This window comes from Melanerpes formicivorus, unplaced genomic scaffold (assembly GCF_026170545.1).
Source record: "Melanerpes formicivorus ecotype bairdi unplaced genomic scaffold, bMelFor1.0.p_v2 SCAF_344, whole genome shotgun sequence".
Taxonomy (NCBI): Eukaryota; Metazoa; Chordata; class Aves; order Piciformes; family Picidae; genus Melanerpes; species Melanerpes formicivorus.
Window position 1 is genome coordinate 20,001 of NW_027142696.1, and position 10,000 is coordinate 30,000.

Consider the following 10,000-nt stretch of genomic DNA (forward strand, 5'->3'; position numbering starts at 1 on the left):
GCCTGCCGTTGCCTCTTGCCGCGGCCACCACCGCCCCCCCCACACCCCCCGGCCCCCGTTACCGGTTTGCGCGGAGCCCCCCCTCCCGACGTTGCCTCTTGCCGCTGCTGCCACCCCCAGCTCCCCACACCCCCCGGCTCCCGTTACCGCTTTGCACGGAGCCCCCCCGCCCGCCGTTATCTCTTGCCGCTGCCGCGACCCATCTCCCCCCCCCCCGCCGCCGCTAACTGCCCCCCGAAGCCGCTAGCAGCTGGGCACCCCCCGCCAAAGCCGCCGCGGCTTCCCCTTCCCACATTGTCCCCTGGAGGGGGGATCGCGACGCGGGCTGCCGCTTCCCTCCCGGGCTGCCCGGCTGCTCTCTAACCCCTGCGACCGAGGCGGCGCTGTTAGGGCGGCCGTGCCGGTGCCCCTTGCCGCAGCTAGCCTCTCGCCGCTGCCCCTCCCGTCCGTCGTCCCCCGTCCCCAAAAACTTGCTGCTCTCCACGCTGGAGCCTGCACGGGGGAGGTTGCGCTCCGCTCCTCCGGCCCTAAAGCCGCCCTCGCCCGCCCCCCGGCTTGCCGCTTGGCTGGGCTGCCCGCCCGCCCGCTAATCCCCCCAACGCCCCCACCCCAAAAACACCCCAGCCCTACCGCATGCCGCTCCCCCTCTCCCCGCTCTCGCTGACCGCTGCCACCCCCCCCCACCCCTCCCCCCCCGAAACAAACCCCCCAGCCCTACCGCATGCCGCTCCCCCTCTCTCCCTAGCCTGCCCCCCCCCGCCGTCGCTTGCTGCTGCTGCTGCCGCCGCCGCCGCCGCCGCCGCCGCCGGCGGGACCCGCCTCGGTCTGGTGGCGCGCGCTCGGAGATCCCCGGCTACCCGTCCGTCCGTCCCTCCCTCCCGCCCCGCCCCGGGGGAGGGCCCGGGGCAGCGCGGGCAGGCGGGGAGCAAAAAAAGGCGCGGGCGCCAAAAAACGTCGGGGTCCCGGGGTGGCGGAGGGGGGCGGCGGCGGGGGCGGCGGCGGGTACACGGCGCCGGGTCCAGGGCGCCGGGTCCAGCCCGTCCCGGGGCGGGGGACAGGTGGTGTCGTCCGTCCCCGCCCCCGTAACCTGCTCTGAAGCATCCGCTTCCCGCCGCGGTTCGCCCTCCACCCCCCCCGCCGCACACGCAGCTGCCGCTTCCCGCCGCCTCTGCCCCCCGCCCCGGGATCAACCACCTGCCGGGTCCAGCCGGTCCCGGTCCCGGGAACCTGCTCCCGGGGCCAGCCGGAGCCACGCCCCCTCCTCTGACGCTTCCAGCTGCCGCCTCCCCTCCCACCCCCCAAACTCACACTGGCCCTCGCCGGCCCGCCCACCCGCCTACCTGCTTGCCCGCCGCCGCTGGGTGGCGTGCCGGACACTCTCGCACACAGGTACACAGACAGGGACACAGGGACACAGGCACTCAGGCACACAGGGACACAGGGACACAGGGACACAAGGACACAGGGACACAGGCACTCAGGCACTCAGGCACTCAGGGACACAGGGACACAGGGACACAGGCACTCAGGCACTCAGGGACACAGGGACACAGGGACACAGGGACACAGGCACTCAGGCACACAGGGACACAGGTGGCGGGCCGGAGGCCGCTCTCCACTGTGTGGCAGGGGTCCAAGAGCCACCCCAGCCCAACCCAGAGGGTCTTTTGCACCTCTCTAGAGGCCACCCAGAGACCCCAGGCCGCAGCAGAAGCCTCTCCCGCACGCTCTGCAGGCTTCTCAGCCACCCCAGGCCGCAGCAGAAGCCTCTCCCGCACGCTCTGCAGGCTTCTCAGCCACCCCAGGCCGCACCAGAAGCCTCCCCCGCACGCTCTGCAGGCTTCCGACCCACCCCAGGCCGCACCAGAAGCCTCCCCCGCAAGCTCTGCAGGCTTCCGACCCACCCCAGGCCGCAGCAGAAGCCTCTCCCGCACGCTCTGCAGGCTTCTCAGCCACCCCAGGCCGCAGCAGAAGCCTCTCCCGCACGCTCTGCAGGCTTCTCAGCCACCCCAGGCCGCACCAGAAGCCTCTCCCGCACGCTCTGCAGGCTTCTCAGCCACCCCAGGCCGCACCAGAAGCCTCCCCCGCACGCTCTGCAGGCTTCTCAGCCACCCCAGGCCGCACCAGAAGCCTCTCCCGCACGCTCTTCAGGCTTCTCAGCCACCCCAGGCCGCACCAGAAGCCTCCCCCGCACGCTCTGCAGGCTTCTCAGCCACCCCAGGCCGCACCAGAAGCCTCCCCCGCACGCTCTGCAGGCTTCTCAGCCACCCCAGGCCGCACCAGAAGCCTCCCCCGCACGCTCTGCAGGCTTCTCAGCCACCCCAGGCCGCACCAGAAGCCTCCCCCGCACGCTCTGCAGGCTTCCCACCCACCCCAGGCCGCAGCAGAAGCCTCTCCCGCACGCCCTGCAGGCTTCTCAGCCACCCCAGGCCGCAGCAGAAGCCTCTCCCGCACGCTCTGCAGGCTTCTCAGCCACCCCAGGCCGCAGCAGAAGCCTCTCCCGCACGCTCTGCAGGCTTCTCAGCCACCCCAGGCCGCAGCAGAAGCCTCTCCCGCACGCTCTGCAGGCTTCTCAGCCACCCCAGGCCGCACCAGAAGCCTCTCCCCGCACGCTCTGCAGGCTTCTCAGCCACCCCAGGCCGCAGCAGAAGCCTCTCCCGCACGCTCTGCAGGCTTCTCAGCCACCCCAGGCCGCAGCAGAAGCCTCCCCCGCACGCTCTGCAGGCTTCTCAGCCACCCCAGGCCCCAACAGAAGCCTCCCCCGCACGCTCTGCAGGCTTCTCAGCCACCCCAGGCCGCACCAGAAGCCTCTCCCGCACGCTCTTCAGGCTTCTCAGCCACCCCAGGCCGCACCAGAAGCCTCCCCCGCACGCTCTGCAGGCTTCTCAGCCACCCCAGGCCGCAGCAGAAGCCTCTCCCGCACGCTCTGCAGGCTTCTCAGCCACCCCAGGCCGCAGCAGAAGCCTCCCCCGCACGCTCTGCAGGCTTCTCAGCCACCCCAGGCCCCAACAGAAGCCTCTCCCGCACGCTCTGCAGGCTTCCGACCCACCCCAGGCCGCACCAGAAGCCTCCCCCGCACGCTCTGTAGGCTTCTGACCCACCCCAGGCCCCAACAGAAGCCTCCCCCGCACGCTCTGCAGGCTTCTCAGCCACCCCAGGCCGCAGCAGAAGCCTCTCCCGCACGCTCTGCAGGCTTCTCAGCCACCCCAGGCCGCAGCAGAAGCCTCTCCCGCACGCTCTGCAGGCTTCTCAGCCACCCCAGGCCGCACCAGAAGCCTCTCCCGCACGCTCTGCAGGCTTCCGACCCACCCCAGGCCGCACCAGAAGCCTCCCCCGCACGCTCTGCAGGCTTCTCCGCCACCCCAGGCCGCACCAGAGGATCTTTTGCACCTCTCTGGACGCCACCCAGAGACTCCAGGCCGCACCAGAGGCCCCCCCCCCAACCATTTACAGGCTGCAGTGCCAGCCTAGGCCCCGCTGGCAGCCTCCCTTGTCTGCTTTGGAAGGCCTCCCATCCACTCCAGACCTGCCTGGAGGCCTCCCTCGACTGCTCCCGGGGCCCTCGAAGCCACCCTAGGCCTTTCTGGAGGACCTGCTCGACCGCTCGGGCGGCTTCTGACGCACCCTCGGCCATCCGGCGCCCAGCAGCTCCCAGGGCCAGGCACCGGCCTCCCCCTCTGGCCGCCCCTGGGGCCGGGGGTGGCTCGGACTCGGCGCCCCCAACGTGTCGTCCCGTCCCCCCCCGCCCCGCACCGCCGAACATTCGCTGCAGCCGAGGGCTTGCCGCTCGACGCCTACCCCACCCGCCCAGCCCCCCGCTGCGGCCCGGCGCTGCCCCGGCCGCTGCGCCCCGCCTCTCATCGCTCCCCCCACCCGGCAACCGGCCGCCGGGCACGGCAAGTCCCAGGGCAGGGAACAGGTGCTGCCGGGACCCCGTGCTGGCTGCCGGCTTCCCGGGGCTGCCCCGGGCACGGACAGGTCGCCCCCCCGCCCCGGCGAATGTTCACCGAACTGGCTGCCGGCTGCCTTCGAGCACCCCCCGCCCCCCGCCACTATCGTCCCCCCCGCCCCCCCTCCGCCTCCGCTGCCGCTTCTCCCCGCACCGCCTCCACTGCCTCCCCCCGCCGCCGGCGAACGAGTCGCCGGATCCGTAGGGTGCCGGGAGCCCGAACGGCGAGCGGCTCCGGCTGCTGCCGGGACCGCGGGGATTCGAGCCGGTCCGGCCGCGGCCGGGACCCCGTGCCGGAAGCCGGCATCCCGGGACGGCCCCGGGACGGCCCCGGTCGCCGGCCGGGTGACGTTCAGCGAAGCGGCTGCCGCCAGTCTTTGGGCCTCCCCCGTGCCGGGGCCGCGGGGCTTCGAGCCGGTCCGGCCGCGGCCGGGATCCGGGGCCGGACGATGGCTTCCCGGGCCGGTCCCGGTCGCCTCCCGGGTGACGTTCACCGAAGCGGCTGACGGCTGTCTTCGAGCCCCCCCCCCCCCCCCCGCCTCCGCGGCCGCTTCTGCCCGCACCCCCTCCACTGCCTCCCCCCGCCGCCGGCGAACGAGTCGCCGGATCTGTAGGGTGCCGGGAGCCCGAACGGCGAGCGGCTCCGGCTGCTGCCGGGACCGCGGGGATTCGAGCCGGTCCGGCCGCGGCCGGGACCCCGTGCCGGAAGCCGGCATCCCGGGACGGCCCCGGGACGGCCCCGGTCGCCGGCCGGGTGACGTTCAGCGAAGCGGCTGCCGCCAGTCTTTGGGCCTCCCCCGTGCCGGGGCCGCGGGGATTCGAGCCGGTCCGGCCGCGGCCGGGATCCCGGGCCGGACGATGGCTTCCCGGGCCGGTCCCGGTCGCCTCCCGGGTGACGTTCACCGAAGCGGCTGCCGGCTGTCTTCGAGCCCCCCCCCCCCCTCCGCCTCCGCTGCCGCTTCTCCCCGCACCCCCTCCACTGCCTCCCCCCGCCGCCGGCGAACGAGTCGCCGGATCCGTAGGGTGCCGGGAGCCCGAACGGCGAGCGGCTCCGGCTGCTGCCGGGACCGCGGGGATTCGAGCCGCTCCGGCCGCGGCCGGGACCCCGTGCCGGAAGCCGGCATCCCCGGACAGCCCCGGGACGGCCCCGGTCGCCGGCCGGGTGACGTTCACCGAAGCGGCTGCCGGCTGTCTTCGAGCCCCCCCCCCTCCGCCTCCGCTGCCGCTTCTGCCCGCACCCCCTCCACTGCCTCCCCCCGCCGCCGGCGAACGAGTCGCCGGATCCGTAGGGTGCCGGGAGCCCGAACGGCGAGCGGCTCCGGCTGCTGCCGGGACCGCGGGGATTCGAGCCGCTCCGGCCGCGGCCGGGACCCCGTGCCGGATGCCGGCATCCCGGGACGGCCCCGGGACGGCCCCGGTCGCCGGCCGGGTGACGTTCACTGAAGCGGCTGCCGCCAGTCTTTGGGCCTCCCCCGTGCCGGGGCCGCGGGGCTTCGAGTCGGTCCGGCCGCGGCTGGGACCCCGTGCCTGTCGCAGGCTTCCCGGGACGGCCCCGGAACGGCCGCGGTCGCCGGCCGGGTGACGTTCACCGAGGCGACTGCCGGCTGTCTTCGAGCCCCCCCCCCCCTGCCGGAGCCGCGGGGATACGAGCCGGTCCGGCCGCGGCCGGGACCCCGTGCCGGAAGCCGGCATCCCGGGACGGCCCCGGGACGGCCCCGATCGCCTCCTGGGTGACGTTCACCGAAGCGGCTGCCGGCTGTCTTCGAGCCCCCCCCCCCTCCGCCTCCGCTGCCGCTTCTCCCCGCACCGCCTCCACTGCCTCCCCCCGCTGCCGGCGAACGAGTCGGCGGATCCATACCGTCCCGAGAGCCCGAGGCGGCGGCACCCAGTGCGGGTCCGGCCGAGGCCGGGACCCCGTGCCTGTCGCAGGCTTCCCGGGACGGCCCCGGAACGGCCGCGGTCGCCGGCCGGGTGACGTTCACCGAAGCGGCTGCCGCCAGTCTTTGGGCCTCCCCCGTGCCGGGGCCGCGGGGATTCGAGCCGGTCCGGCCGCGGCCGGGACCCCGTGCCGGAAGCCGGCATCCCGGGACGGCCCCGGGACGGCCCCGGTCGCCGGCCGGGTGACGTTCACCGAAGCGGCTGCCGCCAGTCTTTGGGCCTCCCCCGTGCCGGGGCCGCGGGGATTCGAGCCGGTCCGGCCGCGGCCGGGATCCGGGGCCGGACGATGGCTTCCCGGGCCGGTCCCGGTCGCCTCCCGGGTGACGTTCACCGAAGCGGCTGACGGCTGTCTCCGAGCACCCCCCCCCCCCTCCGCCTCCGCTGCCGCTTCTGCCCGCACCTCCTTCACTGCCTCCCCCCCCCGCCCGCGAACGAGTCGCCGGATCCGTAGGGTGCCGGGAGCCCGAACGGCGAGCGGCTCCGGCTGCTGCCGGGACCGCGGGGCTTCGAGCCGCTCCGGCCGCGGCCGGGACCCCGTGCCGGAAGCCGGCATCCCGGGACGGCCCCGGGACGGCCCCGATCGCCTCCTGGGTGACGTTCACCGAAGCGGCTGCCGGCTGTCTTCGAGCCCCCCCCGCCTCCGCCTCCGCTGCCGCTTCTGCCCGCACCCCCTCCACTGCCTCCCCCCGCCGCCGGCGAACGAGTCGCCGGATCCGTAGGGTGCCGGGAGCCCGAACGGCGAGCGGCTCCGGCTGCTGCCGGGACCGCGGGGCTTCGAGCCGGTCCGGCCGCGGCCGGGACCCCGTGCCGGAAGCCGGCATCCCGGGACGGCCCCGGGACGGCCCCGATCGCCTCCTGGGTGACGTTCACCGAAGCGGCTGCCGGCTGTCTTCGAGCCCCCCCCGCCTCCGCCTCCGCTGCCGCTTCTGCCCGCACCCCCTCCACTGCCTCCCCCCGCCGCCGGCGAACGAGTCGCCGGATCCGTAGGGTGCCGGGAGCCCGAACGGCGAGCGGCTCCGGCTGCTGCCGGGACCGCGGGGCTTCGAGCCGGTCCGGCCGCGGCCGGGACCCCGTGCCGGAAGCCGGCATCCCCGGACGGCCCCGGGACGGCCCCGATCGCCTCCTGGGTGACGTTCACCGAAGCGGCTGCCGGCTGTCTTCGAGCCCCCCCCCCCTCCGCCTCCGCTGCCGCTTCTGCCCGCACCCCCTCCACTGCCTCCCCCCGCCGCCGGCGAACGAGTCGCCGGATCCGTAGGGTGCCGGGAGCCCGAACGGCGAGCGGCTCCGGCTGCTGCCGGGACCGCGGGGCTTCGAGCCGCTCCGGCCGCGGCCGGGACCCCGTGCCGGAAGCCGGCATCCCGGGACGGCCCCGGGACGGCCCCGGTCGCCGGCCGGGTGACGTTCACCGAAGCGGCTGCCGGCTGTCTTCGAGCCCCCCCCCCCCTCCGCCTCCGCTGCCGCTTCTGCCCGCACCCCCTCCACTGCCTCCCCCCGCCGCCGGCGAACGAGTCGGTGGATCCGTAGGGTGCCGGGAGCCCGAACGGCGAGCGGCTCCGGCTGCTGCCGGGACCGCGGGGATTCGAGCCGGTCCGGCCGCGGCCGGGACCCCGTGCCGGAAGCCGGCATCCCGGGACGGCCCCGGGACGGCCCCGGTCGCCGGCCGGGTGACGTTCAGCGAAGCGGCTGCCGCCAGTCTTTGGGCCTCCCCCGTGCCGGGGCCGCGGGGCTTCGAGTCGGTCCGGCCGCGGCTGGGACCCCGTGCCTGTCGCAGGCTTCCCGGGACGGCCCCGGAACGGCCGCGGTCGCCGGCCGGGTGACGTTCACCGAGGCGACTGCCGGCTGTCTTCGAGCCCCCCCCCCCCCCTACCGGAGCCGCGGGGATACGAGCCGGTCCGGCCGCGGCCGGGACCCCGTGCCGGAAGCCGGCATCCCGGGACGGCCCCGAGACGGCCCCGATCGCCTCCTGGGTGACGTTCACCGAAGCGGCTGCCGGCTGTCTTCGAGCCCCCCCCCCCTCCGCCTCCGCTGCCGCTTCTCCCCGCACCCCCTCCACTGCCTCCCCCCGCCGCCCGCGAACGAGTCGCCGGATCTGTAGGGGGCCGGGAGCCCGAGGCGGCGAGCGGCTCCGGCTGCTGCCGGGACCGCGAGGCTTCGAGCCGGTCCGGCCGCGGCCGGGATCTCGTGCCGAACGTCGTCTTCCCGGGACGGTCCCGGGAGGGCCCCAGTCTCCTCCCGGGTGACGTTCACCGAAGCGGCTGCCGGCTGTCTTCGAGCCCCCACCCCTGCCGTGGCCGCGGGGATTCGCCCCGGTCCGGCAGCTGACGGTTCCCTGTGCCGGACGCCGGCTTCCCGGGACAGCCCCGGGACACCCCCGGTCGCCTCCCGGGTGACGTTCACCGAAGCTGCTGCCGCCTGTCTTTGTCCCCCCCCACCGTGCTCTCCCTCAGCCGGGAGGTAGACGTGCTCTCCCTCGGCGAGTAGACGTGCTCTCCCTCGGCGAGTAGACGTGCTCTCCCTCGGCGAGTAGACGTGCTCTCCCTCGGCGAGTAGACGTGCTCTCCCTGGGCGAGTAGACGTGCTCTCCCTGGGCGAGTAGACGTGCTCTCCCTGGGCGAGTAGACGTGCTCTCCCTCGGCGAGTAGACGTGCTCTCCCTGGGCGAGTAGACGTGCTCTCCCTGGGCGAGTAGACGTGCTCTCCCTGGGCGAGTAGACGTGCTCTCCCTGGGCGAGTAGACGTGCTCTCCCTCGGCGAGTAGACGTGCTCTCCCTGGGCGAGTAGACGTGCTCTCCCTCGGCGAGTAGACGTGCTCTCCCTGGGCGAGTAGACGTGCTCTCCCTCGGCGAGTAGACGTGCTCTCCCTCGGCGAGTAGACGTGCTCTCCCTGGGCGAGTAGACGTGCTCTCCCTCGGCGAGTAGACGTGCTCTCCCTCGGCGAGTAGACGTGCTCTCCGCGGAGCTCGCGCTTGTCGCCAAGGGGTCGCTGTTGCGCTCTGCCTCCGCCTACGTCATCGTACAAGCCGGCGTGATTTCTGCGACCTGCCGCTGGGCGGAGGTCGGCTGGTTGTGCGCTCGCGGAGCTGACGGCCCTCCAGTTCCGTACATGAGGGAACGAGTGACGCCGAGCACTCCCAGGGCAGCGCTGCCGAGCGGCTGCTCCAAGCCACCCGCCAGGCGGCTGGGCAGGGGTCCGTCTGGCTTCTCGGTGGCTTTCCCCCGGGTCAGAGAGGGGACCCGCGGGGCCGAGCAAAGGCGCGGCGGTTTGGAGCGGCCGCTGGCGCACCCTCAGCGGTGTTGGATGGGTTTCGCTCGTCCGTGAGCCGGAGCCCAGCCCGGGCTCGGCAACGAAAGAGGGGAAAAGAAAAAAAGTTGACGGAGTGGCTGGCGCCGGCCACTGCCGAAGTGTGGAACCCCCAAAGCGAAGTTTGCCCGGTGGGGCACGGGGGCAGAGAAAGCCGGGGAGACGTGGTGCCGGCGTCGGTCCCACCAAGAATGGAAAGCAAGCCCGTCCAGGCACGGCGAGAGAGAGCCCGGTAAGGGGCAGAGAGAGTTCCCAGCACTGGACCCTCTTCACGGGGGTTCCCCCCCATGGCCAAAGCCGCAGCCCGCGGGGGCACGGCATCTAAGGGAAAAGCCAGCGGCGGTGACTGGCCACCCGTATGCTATGGAGCCCGGCATGGGGGGAGGAGGGCAAGCCGGTGCCCCAGCACGGCTTCCTCCTGGCTCCAGAGGGGCGCCCCGTGATGGAGATGTAACTCGGTGCAGCTTGAGGGAAAATGCAAGCCCACGTTTCGGGGAGGCAGAGGTGCCCTGTGAGCCGGTGCGGCCCGGTGCAGCTTGCCCCCCCCATCTCTGGAGGGCGCCCCGTTTGCTCCTCCGGCGTGTTGCCCGCACGCCGAGCCCCGTGCCTGCTGGCTGCTCCCGAGGGCGGTGGCGGGTGCGCGTGGCTGTGTCTGTCCCAGAAGAGCGAGGCCGTGGGGCCTCCGCTGGCTTCCTTTCCTTCTGTCCTTGTTGATCGATGAGGCCTTTCGGGTCGCGTCAGAAAGGGCCCCCGGCCGGCAGGGCAAGGGCGGTCTTCCTTTCCACTTCGCTTCCCGTCGCGTGTGAGGTGTCG